The 16452-nt window shown below is 36.5% G+C and overlaps 1 pseudogene; it reads right to left on the reverse strand.

Annotated features, from left to right (window-relative positions):
• Nucleotides 1-371: 371 nt before the first annotated feature.
• On the reverse strand, nucleotides 372-990 carry LOC149933824 (large subunit ribosomal RNA; annotated as a pseudogene; the record flags this gene model as incomplete).
• Nucleotides 991-16452: the final 15462 nt, after the last annotated feature.

Genomic DNA, 16452 nt, shown 5'->3' on the forward strand with positions numbered 1-16452 from the left:
TATCTTCAGATTCAATAATTTCCAAATGTAAGCGTTATTTAGAAAGAAAGAATTTCAATTTTCAATAGAACTTGGCTGGTACGTCAAAACGGCTGCCGGCGGACCGGCGTCGATTTACGGGTCTTCCTCCAAATACTAGGAGCAGTTCATGGAGGGAGAGTTGTCAGTCAGTCGGTACGTAATAGTTTACGTTGTCATTAGCGAAACAGACTTTCATTAAAAAATTTACATTGGGTGAATAGGTGTCATAGTTATCCTTATAATCAACTTATGCTGATACCCAATTTCAAGCAATAGATGTTTTTGAAAACTACGATTGAGCCATTTGCTTTACATTGTATATATTGTATTTGGGTTTCGGATTCGATCAGAACTATACCTTAAACCCTGTCTCACGACGGTCTAAACCCAGCTCACATTCCCTATTAGTGGGTGAACAATCCAACGCTTGGCGGATTCTGCTTCGCAATGATAGGGAAGAGCCGACATCAAAGGATCAAAAAGTGACGTCGCTATGAACGCTTGGCCGCCACAAGCCTGTTATCCCTGTGGTAACTTTTCTAACGCCTCTTGCTTAAAACTCTTAAAGTCAAAAGGAACGATAGGGCCTGCTTTCGCGGTCCGTATTCATACTGAAAATCAAGATCAAGCCAGCATTTGCCCTTTTGCTCTACGCGAGGTTTCTGTCATCGCTGAGCTCGCCTTAGGACACCTGCGTTACCTTTTGACAGATGTACCGCCCCAGTCAAACTCCCCGCCTGACACAGTCCTCGGAGCGGATCGCGCCGAACTGCGAGAGCCCGGTGCTTAGTGCTAGAAAGGTGAACCTTTCGGTTCGCTCTCCGATTCACCGAGTAAGTAAAGAAACGATGAAAGAAGTGGCATTTCACCGGTGGCCGCAAGCGACCTCCCACTTATGCTACCCCTCTCATGTCTCTTCACAGAGTCAGACTCGAGTCAAGCTCAACAGGGTTTACTTTCCCCGCTGTTTTTGCCAATCCCGTTCCCTTGGCAATGGTTACTCTAGATAGTAGACAGGGACATTTGGTATTAGTTTATTTAGACCCCGGCTCCATGGATTATAGAAAAATCCATACTACAGGGGTGAGGGTGTTTAAGCTAAGTTTGAAAAGATAAAACAATTAATAGGGTGAGTGCTAGAGAGTAGAGGCCGCAAAAAAGGTTATACTAAAGTTACTATGATAAAGTTAAAAAGGGGAAGTTACAAAAGAAAATTTGAGAAAAAGTCGGAAGACTAGAAGATACGCACTCGCAGTAAGTAGACGTCGAGTTAAAAATCCATTATACGAAATTAGAAGATTGAAAAGAAACAGTACTGCATACATGGAAGGTGTTTAGTAGTGCCACTGATTGGGCTAGGTTGATTCTTCCAGATCAACGATAAGGGAATCAGTGGTACCTGGTAAGAGAGCATGAGTCGAAATGACTTCATCGAAGTGAAAAGTCACGCGTTTCATCAGCTGAGTAAACACGTGAGAGTTGGATTTAGTAAATTTTACAGCTCCAGTAGCGTCTGTAATTTAAGGACAGAATACCTCCGTGAGGGGGGAATTCGGTCAGGTAGTGATTTGCATCGGCAAAGTCTGACCCACAGTACCAGGTCGGTTCTGTGCAATGACCTAGGTCGAATAAGTAGCCCGGGAATTTCCCATGGCCGGTGAGTAGTTGGGTGGTGTAATAGTTAACATCCAAATCAAAGGATGAGATAGTAGGTATGAGTGAGTGAGTGAATCGGCCTTTCGTAGAGGTAGTCCAGAGGTCCTGCCAGACCGTCATGGAGCAGGTTTTAAGGAGTCTTTTAAAGTATGTTTTAGGGCAGTCGGCATGGGGTACCACTGCAAGCAGTAGCCCCCTTCGCGAGTTCGTCTGCTCGCTCGTTGCAGGTAGTACTCAATTAACTTAAAATTAAATAAACGGCTAATTCCGCGCTCGAGGCACTGTGGGGTGAGCCAAACGCCGGGTTAAGGGGCCCGATGCGAGAAGCCCATGAGATCCCATGAAAGGTGTTGGTTGCTTTAGACAGCAGGAAGGTGGCCATGTAGTCGGAATCCGCTAAGTAGTGTGTAACAACTATCCTGCCGAATCAACTAGCCCTGAAAATGGAGCCGCGTCTGGCGCAGATCTTGGTGGTAGTAGCAAATACACAAGTGAAAACCTTGAGGACTGCGGTAGAGAAGCGTTCCATGTGAACAGCAGTTGATCATGGGTCAGTCGGTCCTAAGGGATAGGAGAAATCCGTTCAGAGGCGAGATTTCTCAATGCAAGTCTCGCTGGTGTCCGATTGTCCCCTTCCGGTGTACATTGCGGTAACCCAAACGAGCTCGGAGACGTCGATGGGAGTCCCAGGAAGAATTGTCTTTTCTTTGTAAGGCTTCGACTCCCTGGAATCGGCTCGCCCGGTTCACTCTCATCGGCCCTTGAAAATCTGAGTAAGAAATAGTTATTTTCGTGCCGGACCGTACCCATATCCGCAGCAGGCCTCCAAGGTGAAGAGCCTCTAGTCTATAGAAAAATGTAGGTAAGGGAAGTCGGCAAAACCGATCCGTAACTTCGGGACAAGAATTGGCTCTGAGGGCTGGGCCGGTCGGGCTGAGATCCGAAGCGGGTCTGGCACTGCAACGGGACTGGGCGAGACTGGCCAGCAACGGTTCGGTTGAGCTCGGACCAGCGTCGGGGCCTTCGCACGCGGAGCAATTGTGTGTAGGTGACCATGTGCCGGCAATCGAGAAGTGATAAACGAGACTATTAGTTCCCTTATCCAAATCTTTTTGGAAATAAGCTAGTGTCTACTATGCCCAATTTTAAACGAAGGTTTCTGCTTAAATAAAATCGAAGAAATCGAATAAACTTAAAACCGGTTTCGTCTTCTTTGATAAGTTCAATACACCACTTTTTTTAATAATAACTTTAAGTCATTTTCCAATATAGTAAGCAGTGTTTTTTCTCTGCGTTAGGTTTTTCTTAAAACACGTCGTTTGTCAGTGTATGTAAAAAAGGATTGTCAAATAATCTATTCAATTATCTTTAGATATTATTGCAGTGCTTAAGCACGTTGATGTCAAAGTAACGTTTCCGAGCACCCAACGTGTGTCCCTAGCAACGGGAACTTGGAGGCTACCACCCCGTCCATACAGTCTCCGGCTCTCGGCAGTCTCCGGTTCTGACCACGTCTCGGCAGTCTCCGGTTCCCTCCGCGTCTTGGCAGAACGGAGGAGAAGAAGTCAAGGAAGAATTCTTTGAAAGCCGTCGCGTTTCAAGAAAGCGTTTAGTAGCAAACTTTTCAAGTGAATATTTAATTTAGAGTACGATATGCCCAATCAATAATATTATTAAAGGGTTACACCAACGCGTTATCAATGGCTCCGGGGCGAAAACGTATCTGTATTTCATTGTTACTAATGATGTTCACCCCTTTAGAAGTTTTATTGCCTTGGGTATTAGCCTAGGGAATTATTGTTATTCTTTCTAACCTAACCTAACCTAACTACATCTGAGACGGACTCCACAGACACCTTAAAAACCGGTAAGAAACATATTTTTGTTACTTAATATGTAAAGTTACAAAATTAGTCATTCACTTTTAGTTTACTTTATCACGTTTAAACTTCGTATTATATAAAAGCTAAGAGCATATCAGTAGGAGTGTCCACAATCTTTGCCAGTTTTCCATGTAGAGGTAGAAAGGGGGTCGGCAACGGAAATCCCCGCTTCCTCCCCCCCTCCCTAAACTAGGTCACAGGTGGCGCGGGGGGGTCGGCATTTTCCTCGGGGTAAGTCACCGAAGGTCATTGACCTCCGCAGAGTGGCGCGCGCGCTGATTGGCTGGCGCGGGGAGCACGTGGTTACCTGCGCGCTGATTGGCTGGCGCGGCGCGTGTACTGCGCGCTAATTGGCTGACTCGAAATTATTCAAAATGGCGCCGATTGGTTGGTATTTTGGCGCGAAAAGGGGTCAGTACTCCTTTAAAGGAATTCCCAGGCTCGCTATACTCGGGCATTGTTAAAGTGGTGACAGGTTTGATTGATTACGAGCAGGTGTTTATCGAAGAATGCGCCGTTGCTAGGTTACCCCGCTCGCTGTTAGAGACTCGGGGAATGTGTGACCTTGTAGCTATATAATAAAAACATTTTTTGGCGGGAATTTAGACAAAGGGTTAACATAAGTTTGTAACTCTCTTTTAACGGTTATTATATGAACTCTTAGTAATTTGGAAAATTCACGTGATTTGGCCGCCATCTTTAATGTCGCATATTCAAACGGGTAGGGTGGCCATCTTTATTTTTTTAGGAAATTTACCATATTTACGTCAATTTTTTAACGCTTTTTAAACAAGTTGTTCCTAACGGATTTTTATATCGTTACGTACCTAGATGGCTTGAACTTGATTATTATGACATATGTATCATATATTACCGTCACTTAACCTTTAATAACGACGCAAGGGAAAGCTTTCTAATTTATATTCAATACATTAACACTATACGAAATATTTACATAAATTAAACAAGGTCGGTTCGCGCTCGTGTAATTTAAATAAACGTAATAAGTAATTACATTGGTATAATAACAAACAAAACGGATTATCTTACATCCTTCTATGTTTAAAATAAAAAACTCTGATTTAAATTTAAACTTTATTTTACAACATTTGTTGTTGACACAAAGGAACTATCGTTAATAACATTTAACACGCTATCAATAAAAACCACTAACTCGTCTATCGCCTTTAAGAATCCAGTTTTTGGGGGTCGTTCCAAATGCATTTCGTGAGAATTATGCTGTTTTTGAAAATATCTCATTCTTTGTGCAATCAAATCCATTTCAAGTTGACGATTAATTTTTTTCAATTCTTTATTTATATGTTTAATCAGTTCATAGTCCTTGTTTTCTTTATAAGTCATTATTCCACAACAAAAACAAAGCGAAACTAGTTTGTATAAAACGCGATGTGGTTAGTTCAGTACAGGTCGGACACAAAGGAATCTGATTACTGATCTCTCTCTCTACGCCGTTAGAGCTCCTCTGATTACCGCGAACTATACCTCTCTCCACGGCGTTAGCGCTCCTCTGATTACCACGAACTATCTCCCTCTCCGCGTTTATCTCCATTGTTGATTTATTTAGAACAGGTGTTGAGCGGAGAATCCCCCGTTGCTATGGTGACTTCGGCGCGACGTTTATTTGAGTATCAACAAACTTAGCAAATACCTTTAGATTGTTTCAATGTTAAATTCGTTAACCTCGCAGTTTGAAACAAGTTGTCCCTATATTAAGAATCAGCTTGGTATACAATTTGCAGATCTGGCCTTATAAATGTTTCACTGTATACAATGTCTTTACCCACATTGTGTACATTTAGTAATATTAGTTTACGTATAACCGTAACCTTTAGTTATACCAATCGACCATGGTTAGGTAAATATAATGCATTTATAAGTTCGCGTGTTGAACACATAATAGTATTCAGAACTTTCTAATTAAATTGAATACATTGCCAATATACGAAATATTTACATACATTAAACAAGGTTGGTTCGCGCTCATGAAATTTATATAATAGTAAACTTTGTAGGGTAAATTACTTGACTTTGTAATGGATATTTCAATAACCGTTCATCATTTTAATAGACCAATGACGGTATAATTAACAACGTCTGAATTTTCGTCGCTAAAAGATATGTCCATAAAGATTGATTATAAAAAGTTTAATACGCAGGTATCTATGGATTCGGATTACCTAAACAAGTCGCCCCTATATGAACTTTTAAACGGTTATTCGTGTTAAACGTGTACATTAATACTATAACTTTTTCAAAAAGCAGCAGTCGATAAGTATGACATTCTAATTACCGTCAAATACAGAGCTAGAAGTTACTTGGTTAACCATTTTTAGGTTATTTTTATGGTCAGTTATTAAGCGTTTTACTCCTATACGGTTCAATGGGAATTATTATTGATCGCTATTGTCAGTTATAATAAGAATGAAAATAGAGTTGCAATTTATTCCGGCGATATGTACTTTTAAATTTTAACAGATTTGACATACATTATAAAGTCTAGCACCTTATATCCTATGAACAATATTTTTGGAAAAAGTACAGCTAGATAAATGGCCAAAAAAAAATTTACATAACCGAAATACTACATTATTATAGATAATAAATAATACTATAAATATAGAACTCAGTTAATCAAGTTATTTTTTAACGAAACATGCAAACAATTACCAGCCTATCAATTTGATATTTTAATTATTGTTATTGGCAATTAAACTTTGGGGTAATTTCACCGAAAATCATGTTTTGTTATCACAACAACTTGAACACAAGTTTTTTAACTAATGTTTGATACCTATTTAATGTAAAAGTAGCTTCATGATTTGTGGCGCTTTGGGTTTAATTTAATAGACTAGTTTCTTAATCTTTCAGGACTCTTTTGTTAGTAGATTTCTGTAGTTATTTGTCATAATATCGCGGTAAAGAATACGTTTCCCAGTATAATAAGCGAATAAGAAAAAAATCGTTGTGTTTTACGACTACCTATCGCGGACTAAAGGAGTAGAATCTACAAAGTATAGCAACCTTGTAAATTAATCCTATAATTCTTCTCTCCTACTTCAGTCTTCTGAATTGAAACGTCGTTGTCCTGTTTCTCCAACAGATAGCTATCGGGATCGGCCAGACCAGACACGACCGACTTCGAAGGACGATAAAGAAAACCATATATAAATAATGTAAAAAACTTGAAATATTCCCTAGGCTGGTTTATTTTTCCAAGACAGAAAGGGCTCTAAATATAGTTTATATGAAACTTAAGGAAAATTTATTAACACTCAACATAAATAAAACTAATTACATTTGTTTCTCCGCGAGAACGACTATAGATTTGTTACATGAATAAAAAATTCACGAAAATAATAATTGTAGAGAAAATGTTTAAAGTTAGAAAGAGTAAATAAACTAAAATATCTGGGGGTAATAATAGACAGTAATCTAAAGTGGAATGAACATGTGACCTATATCACTAATAAAATTCGACTATGTATAAATTCCGTGAAATTAAACACTTTAGAAATACCGTGGTTAAAAACAGTATATTACGCCCTAATTCAATCAATTATATCATACGGAATAATCGGCTGGAGTGGTACTTATGATACTACAATCGCATGCCTTGTAGAGGAGGAAACTTCCTCTCATGTCCTTCGTGTCTGTGATTTTTACGCCTGCTCAAAGTGTAAAGTTAATCTAACAATGCCTCACGTGCATATATCGGTTACGTATACATTAAACTATTATAACGGAAATGTAATGTTTTACCTTTGGGGATTTTCATGTACACTGTTTGAAAATGTATTAAAAAACATTTATTAGTTTTAAATAAATCTTGGGGTTTTTTCATGTCATTACATTTATTAGTTTGAATAAATCTTGGTAATATTTTAAACAATTTTATATCCCTATTACAAATTGCATATCAAATAATTGTTATCAATTTTTTTTATTTTCATGTAATAACATTTTCTTGCCATTACACATCACATGGGATAATATTTTTTCACAGAAATCAACACCTAAAAATGTGTTATTATTGATTGTAGAAGTGATATCGGAATAACTTAAATTATTAGCTGCATTTAGGAAATTAATTTCCACTCGTTCATCCCACGATAACATTAAACAATCGTGTTGGATTTGGGATGGATGATCAATTTCGCAACCGTTACACTTTTTTCGTACAAAACCCTCAATTTGACTAATTGCGGCAAGTTTTATTTCATCGTAAACACGTTTAACCTCATTGAGGCACGCTATAACCTCATCGTACTTGTTGACAAACGCTTTCCATGTATAAACGGAGATGGCGAATCCCACCTTGGTGGGGAAAAACGTTCCGTAATTCACCCCCACCCCGCGTACCATTTCTCGGATGTTCAATATTCTTCGACCTTGATAAATACTTAAGTCAATTTTCCTTGTATTCGACCCCTCTAAAAACCACGAGGACGGTGGTGTGGATTCGCTTTCGAAAAATGTTGTAATTCGCTCTCGATCCATCCACACTTGTTTAAGTTCAAATTCCGATAGTGTAATACCAGAATCGCCGTTAACCCGCCCAAGACGTATCGAGCAATCGGGGGTAACTGCGACCGCCTTTATCGGGGAAATTTGGAAAACTTTCATCCCTTCCCTGAAAACAAACACCAAGATATAAACACATTTAATTTATATTAGCTTAATCATACTCGCATTTTTAGTTGTGTTGCACCACCGTTCGTGAAGTCGCAAATAGATTTTATAGTTCGCGTCTGGGGTTTTAATCAAAATAAAACCTTGGATAGCAAATTCAATAATTGTATATACGAAAAAAGTGAAAAGGTAGAAAAATACTACCTCTTTTCTTGGCGTTCTAAAGTGGCGAATGAGTGGTGGTGAATGTTATATCGGTGGAGCGAAATCCAGGGGTTTTTCTACTGTGCTGATGTAAATACAATGACGCAATAACTGACTATATAAAATCGACCGATCAGTGGATACCCATTCAAGTCAAAACTATGTAAGTATAATCTTATTTTATTCCTCTTTCTCGGAAGGTAATCTATTTACTTTTGAATTATAGGCATAAGAAATCAATAGTCGTTGATTTTGAATTCTTTGACGGGCGAACCAAAGATGAGAAAATAGTGAAAGAAGCGTCAGCTTGCGCGGCCGAAAATACATCCCGGGTCGCATCGTGGGTTTTTCTTCCACCATACCCCCTAACCGATCTACCTTCCCAAACTCAACGCCAGAATACGGGGGTTGAGAAGAACATACACGGTCTCGCTTGGGACTATGGTTTTACCCCGTACAACAAATTGGAAGAATGCATGCGAATGGCTACTGACGGCTATGACCGCGTATTTTGTCAAGGAAAAGAAAAGTGCAAATTTTTATTAGAACTAATAAACCGCGAAGTGATAGACCTAAGTGGTGTAGGTTGCCCGGAGGTTACTGAATTGGATGAATATAGACCCAGGTTTACGTGTCTTATCAAACACAACACTAATTTGGAAAGTAAGAAATATTCTTGTGCTTTAGAGAAAAGTACGATATATGCCCAGTGGCTATGTATAAATATATTTATTGTAAATTGGAGATTATGTGAATAAAAAGCAATTTTAGATCAAGAGTTTTATCTTAAAAACATTTTAAAAAACGCTTCGCTTGACAAGTAATTTACCTCGTTACGTACTATTAAGAAGACGTTGTTAATATACTTTTACAAGTAATTGATAATTATTACCGCGCCACCCTCAGAAGTAATAAATTTGTCTACAAATATATAATATGTCTCCAACTGGACCCCAAGGCACTACCTTAGTTTATTATAAGTTTAAAAATGTTAGTTTCATAATTTCCTATCATTCTCCCTAGACAGATTGTCTTTCGTGAGCGATTCCTTTTTTATATATCAGACCAATTACACGAATAATGTTTCGGGGCAACTTAACCAACTATTGAAAACAGTTTTCATATCAGGTAATCATGTATCCGAATAAAAAAATATCCATAGATTGTGTTTTTTATTACTTCTTGGATATAAGTTATTATGATGACTTATAACCCTAACTTAATAATTTAAGCAATTCTTTCTCTTAAAGAAATCGTATTCTAATAAGTAAATAAATTTAGGAATAAACTTATATTATAGGATGAAGAAAAGTCAATAAACATTTACTTATAAATTATTCGCAATTTTATTTATAAACGAACAACAGTTCGGTCTCGTGGGCGTTTGGCGAAGTGACAACAGCCCGTAAAATCGAGCGCCTCGCACTCCTCCCGTCTACGGCTACTCTTCGACCCTCTTCTTCCACAGTAGGTACAGCAGAGATGGGCCGGAAATTCCTTTATCAGATGCCCGGGGATGTGCTTGGTATAGACATTACCATATCGAAAGATTACACTCCTTTGGTAATGCGCGCACTCTCTTCCCCAGCAAAAGAAGAGTGTTCCTCCTCTAACGTCCACTTCTTCCGTGCATTCGCCGCAATATAAACAAATCATAGAGTCCGTTGTCGTTCCGACGTACTCTTCCCCCAATGTCAATTTTAAAGAAATATGGTCCATTTTCTATACGAATAAAATATAGAAAAAAGGCAAATTTTACATAAATTAAAACAAATTTAAATTCATGGTATTAATTTTTAATTCTACGATAAATTATACGACCAAGAAAAAGGAGAGAGAAAAGTATATTTACCAAGTTTGAAGTTTCCGATTGAATGTTGGTTTCAACGCGATTTCTTTTATACTGGTAAGGGGTGGGGGGAAGAACAAAATAATCGCGTGACAGTTAACAAATGAGTCATATGTGATTTCAATAACCCTTTGAGCTGTCAAAATGATTAACGGTCAACGAAAGCGTTATAACACGGGGGATTTTAGTAGTATTTTAGTGACAAGTCTTATATATAACAATATAATCGCGTGACAGTCCTATTAACAGGTGTATTCAATTACTCAAAATGATTAATTAGCACGAAAGCGGAATGAACCGGTTCTACCATGACCATGCGAAAGGATTGTTCACTAGCGTGTCGAGAAATATGACATAATTAATTGTGTTGTCAACGAAACCCCTGCTGGAGTTTTCAACGCGTCCCCTCTAAGGGGTTTATGTAGTATATATATACCCTTTAGTCACCCGAATCTAGAAATCCTAACACTTGTGAATCTTACCGAAGCAAAAAAATGTAAGTTTCTGGCTGTTATTTCCATTGTTAACAGGGTTTGATTGAGTGATAAGGAAAATAACGAACTGAGGTACGATATTACCCAAAGGTACGACTCATATAGCGGTGAACTCTTTGTAGCGCGTGCTACGAAAAAGTGGTCGAAAATTACAATTTGAAGGAGGATAAAAGACTGTTTTCGTTGTACCCATTTTTGAATTGCGAAAATTTATCTACCGGTATAAGCATTCAATCATTAGCGTTTATATCTCTTCCGATTTTAGTCGCTAACGGTTGAGTATTGTACGCGGTCTTACTATTAATTAGTACTCTTTTAATATTATTACTATTTAGTAAATATATATTTAGCAGGACACCCTATCAGCATTGTCGTCATATTTCAAAAAACATCATGAATTCGGATACCAGAGAGCCCATGCCTAACAAATGCGACGTGTGTAAAAAAAATACGACTTGCACAAAAAAGGATCGAGATGACGATGGACAGTGGTACGATTTGTGTTGCAAATGTAGTTCTATTCATCAGTATTACTGGAAAAGAAAGGCTCGCGTAGTAAAGTGCGAACATCAAGTGCCGTAGTGGTGGGAATGACGCGTCGGTCATGGACACGTTTTCTCCACGCGTCTCCGTCGAAAAGACTGCGATATTTTTTTATGGTCTTGACATTATAAATCCAGCGCCTGTAATTATTACTGGATATGTATGAGTTTTCTTTTTCTTTGGTTAATAAAATATTTGGATCCCAGCAGTTATTGTTTTTTTCCGTGGGGGAAAATTTTCGAAAAACTTACTAACAATATATTTGAAAACATTGCATCTGAATTGTTGTCTGTTTAGCGTGAAACTTATTCCATCAATGGGCACTTTACGCTGTAACGTGTAAAGGAACTAATAATGGAAGAGCGCAAGGGCGTTATTATTAGACAACTCGAAATACATCTCCAACGTATTTGGCAATGGTTTAATTCGTACGTTACATCAACCAAACCCAACCTAAACTTGAGTTTTTAGAGTGGCATTGTTATTTTTCACCACCAGGGGTAAATTGAACTTTTTTAAAGTACCAACGTTATTTAATTCGTTGACCGTGGGTATGAAAGACCATTATTGTTTTGCCATTTTAAATTAAGAACTTAGTGGCACTACACTGATTGTAACGACTGCATTATTGAGAATGTAAGCATTGTTTAAATACTTATCTTTTAGCCAAAGAAATGCCCCTTTTAGTTTAATGTTGATATTTCGGTAACCCTACGAAGCCAGAATTACACATTTCATTTTACAGAACAAAATTGGACGACAGTTGGATAATGAGTGATAAGGAAATTAACGAACCGTGTACGGAACTATTGAAAAGTATCAATATATTGAAAAAACAGAGTCAAAAACAAAACTAAAAAAGTAATTGAAATTACTGTTAATTTTACTTGCAATAGTAAAATACTAAACCAAATGTATAATTTATATTTTGTTTTATTTAATAAATTTAAACTATAATACTAAACTTTTTCAAAAAAAACTTTTACAAACAAAATTTAAAATACACATTTTTAAAATTTAACTACACCAGCTCCAAGTCAGCTAGCAACTTTTTTTAAGTAACTATTAACTACAATTAAAATCAAAGGATCTGCTATATTTTTCATGCTTTGAAAACAATTCATTAAAATCTCGAGTTTTTAAATATATGTAAAACACGAAGGAGCAGATCTTTTATCACAAATTTTCAAAAATTATATTTAATTTAGTTTATAATAATATAGGGAACTCAAAAATTAAAAAACGAAAAATCAAAAAAATTACTTACTTCAACCTTTCTCCCAGTTATTAGTTTCGTTTTAAACTTGGTTTACGTTTTAGTTTTACTTTGCTATTCTAGAAAATTCCAAAATTCCATTAGAGTTTATCAGTAAAACCACTTACTTTAAGTATTTTTAATCCGTTCGGTCTAATAGTAGATTACGCATGGAAATAACAGCCAAATTTATCATCTTTTGTTACACTTTATCAAAACTTTTTGCCTTATATATTTTAGGGCCTAGATAGCGAGCATGTTTTTGACCGATAGTTCTATAGGATCTTGGCGTAAATAAATTTCCTACTTCTACATATCTGTTGTCGTAAGTTTTAGTCAAGTCGATAAGTTGTTTGTGTTTGAAAGGGTATAATAAAATTTCTTTAGCAGAAAAACTTTAAATTCATCATTTAGTAATTGATTTGGGTAATAATAATTTCGTACATATGCGTAGAATTTCTCTTTGTAATATTTCCAATGGTACGATTGTAGTTTCATAAGTACCACCCCAGCCGATTATTCCGTATGATATAATTGATTGAATTAGGGCGTAATATACTGTTTTTAACCACGGTATTTCTAAAAAGTTTTTAATTTCACGGAATTTATACATAGTCGAATTTTATTAGTGATATAGGTCACATGTTCATTCCACTTTAGATTACTGTCTATTATTACCCCCAGATATTTTAGTTTATTTACTCTTTCTAACTTTAAAAATTTTCTCTACAATTATTATTTTCGTGAATTTTTTATTCATGTAACAAATCTATAGTCGTTCTAGAGGAGAAACAAATGTAATTAGTTTTATTTATGTTGAGTGTTAATAAATTTTCATATAAACTATATTTAAATTTTCCTTAAGTTTCATATAAACTATATTTAGAGCCCTTTCTGTCTTGGAAAAATAAACCAGCCTAGGGAATATTTCAAGTTTTTTACATTATTTATATATGGTTTTCTTTATCGTCCTTCGAAGTCGGTCGTGTCTGGTCTGGCCGATCCCGATAGCTATCTGTTGGAGAAACAGGACAACGACGTTTCAATTCAGAAGACTGAAGTAGGAGAGAAGAATTATAGGATTAATTTACAAGGTTGCTATACTTTGTAGATTCTACTCCTTTAGTCCGCGATAGGTAGTCGTAAAACACAACGATTTTTTTCTTATTCGCTTATTATACTGGGAAACGTATTCTTTACCGCGATATTATGACAAATAACTACAGAAATCTACTAACAAAAGAGTCCTGAAAGATTAAGAAACTAGTCTATTAAATTAAACCCAAAGCGCCACAAATCATGAAGCTACTTTTACATTAAATAGGTATCAAACATTAGTTAAAAAACTTGTGTTCAAGTTGTTGTGATAACAAAACATGATTTTCGGTGAAATTACCCCAAAGTTTAATTGCCAATAACAATAATTAAAATATCAAATTGATAGGCTGGTAATTGTTTGCATGTTTCGTTAAAAAATAACTTGATTAACTGAGTTCTATATTTATAGTATTATTTATTATCTATAATAATGTAGTATTTCGGTTATGTAAAATTTTTTTGGCCATTTATCTAGCTGTACTTTTTCCAAAAATATTGTTCATAGGATATAAGGTGCTAGACTTTATAATGTATGTCAAATCTGTTAAAATTTAAAAGTACATATCGCCGGAATAAATTGCAACTCTATTTTCATTCTTATTATAACTGACAATAGCGATCAATAATAATTCCCATTGAACCGTATAGGAGTAAAACGCTCAATAACTGACCATAAAAATAACCTAAAAATGGTTAACCAAGTAACTTCTAGCTCTGTATTTGACGGTAATTAGAATGTCATACTTATCGACTGCTGCTTTTTGAAAAAGTTATAGTATTAATGTACACGTTTAACACGAATAACCGTTTAAAAGTTCATATAGGGGCGACTTGTTTAGGTAATCCGAATCCATAGATACCTGCGTATTAAACTTTTTATAATCAATCTTTATGGACATATCTTTTAGCGACGAAAATTCAGACGTTGTTAATTATACCGTCATTGGTCTATTAAAATGATGAACGGTTATTGAAATATCCATTACAAAGTCAAGTAATTTACCCTACAAAGTTTACTATTATATAAATTTCATGAGCGCGAACCAACCTTGTTTAATGTATGTAAATATTTCGTATATTGGCAATGTATTCAATTTAATTAGAAAGTTCTGAATACTATTATGTGTTCAACACGCGAACTTATAAATGCATTATATTTACCTCACCATGGTCGATTGGTATAACTAAAGGTTACGGTTATACGTAAACTAATATTACTAAATGTACACAATTTGGGTAAAGACATTGTATACAGAGAAACATTTATAAGGCCAGATCTGCAAATTGTATACCAAGCTGATTCTTAATATAGGGACAACTTGTTTCAAACTGCGAGGTTAACGAGTTTAACATTGAAACAATCTAAAGGTATTTGCTAAGTTTGTTGATACTCAAATAAACGTCGCGCCGAAGTCACCATAGCAACGGGGGATTCTCCGCTCAACACCTGTTCTAAATAAATCAACAATGGAGATAAACGCGGAGAGAGAGATAGTTCGTGGTAATCAGAGGAGCGCTAACGCCGTGGAGAGAGGTATAGTTCGCGGTAATCAGAGGAGCTCTAACGGCGTAGAGAGAGAGAGATCAGTAATCAGATTCCTTTGTGTCCGACCTGTACTGAACTAACCACATCGCGTTTTATACAAACTAGTTTCGCTTTGTTTTTGTTGTGGAATAATGACTTATAAAGAAAACAAGGACTATGAACTGATTAAACATATAAATAAAGAATTGAAAAAAATTAATCGTCAACTTGAAATGGATTTGATTGCACAAAGAATGAGATATTTTCAAAAAGAGCATAATTCTCACGAAATGCATTTGGAACGACCCCCAAAAACTGGATTCTTAAAGGCGATAGACGAGTTAGTGGTTTTTATTGATAGCGTGTTAAATGTTATTAACGATAGTTCCTTTGTGTCAACAACAAATGTTGTAAAATAAAGTTTAAATTTAAATCAGAGTTTTTTATTTTAAACATAGAAGGATGTAAGATAATCCGTTTTGTTTGTTATTATACCAATGTAATTACTTATTACGTTTATTTAAATTACACGAGCGCGAACCGACCTTGTTTAATTTATGTAAATATTTCGTATAGTGTTAATGTATTGAATATAAATTAGAAAGCTTTCCCTTGCGTCGTTATTAAAGGTTAAGTGACGGTAATATATGATACATATGTCATAATAATCAAGTTCAAGCCATCTAGGTACGTAACGATATAAAAATCCGTTAGGAACAACTTGTTTAAAAAGCGTTAAAAAATTGACGTAAATATGGTAAATTTCCTAAAAAAATAAAGATGGCCACCCTACCCGTTTGAATATGCGACATTAAAGATGGCGGCCAAATCACGTGAATTTTCCAAATTACTAAGAGTTCATATAATAACCGTTAAAAGAGAGTTACAAACTTATGTTAACCCTTTGTCTAAATTCCCGCCAAAAAATGTTTTTATTATATAGCTACAAGGTCACACATTCCCCGAGTCTCTAACAGCGAGCGGGGTAACCTAGCAACGGCGCATTCTTCGATAAACACCTGCTCGTAATCAATCAAACCTGTCACCACTTTAACAATGCCCGAGTATAGCGAGCCTGGGAATTCCTTTAAAGGAGTACTGACCCCTTTTCGCGCCAAAATACCAACCAATCGGCGCCATTTTGAATAATTTCGAGTCAGCCAATTAGCGCGCAGTACACGCGCGTGGTTCCCGCGCCGCGTAGTTACGCGCCAGCCAATCAGCGCGCAGGTAACCACGTGCTCCCCGCGCCAGCCAATCAGCGCGCGCCACTC

Source organism: Leiobunum rupestre, chromosome 8, assembly GCF_980474605.1.
Source record: "Leiobunum rupestre chromosome 8, qqLeiRupe1.1.hap1, whole genome shotgun sequence".
NCBI lineage: Eukaryota > Metazoa > Arthropoda > Arachnida > Opiliones > Sclerosomatidae > Leiobunum > Leiobunum rupestre.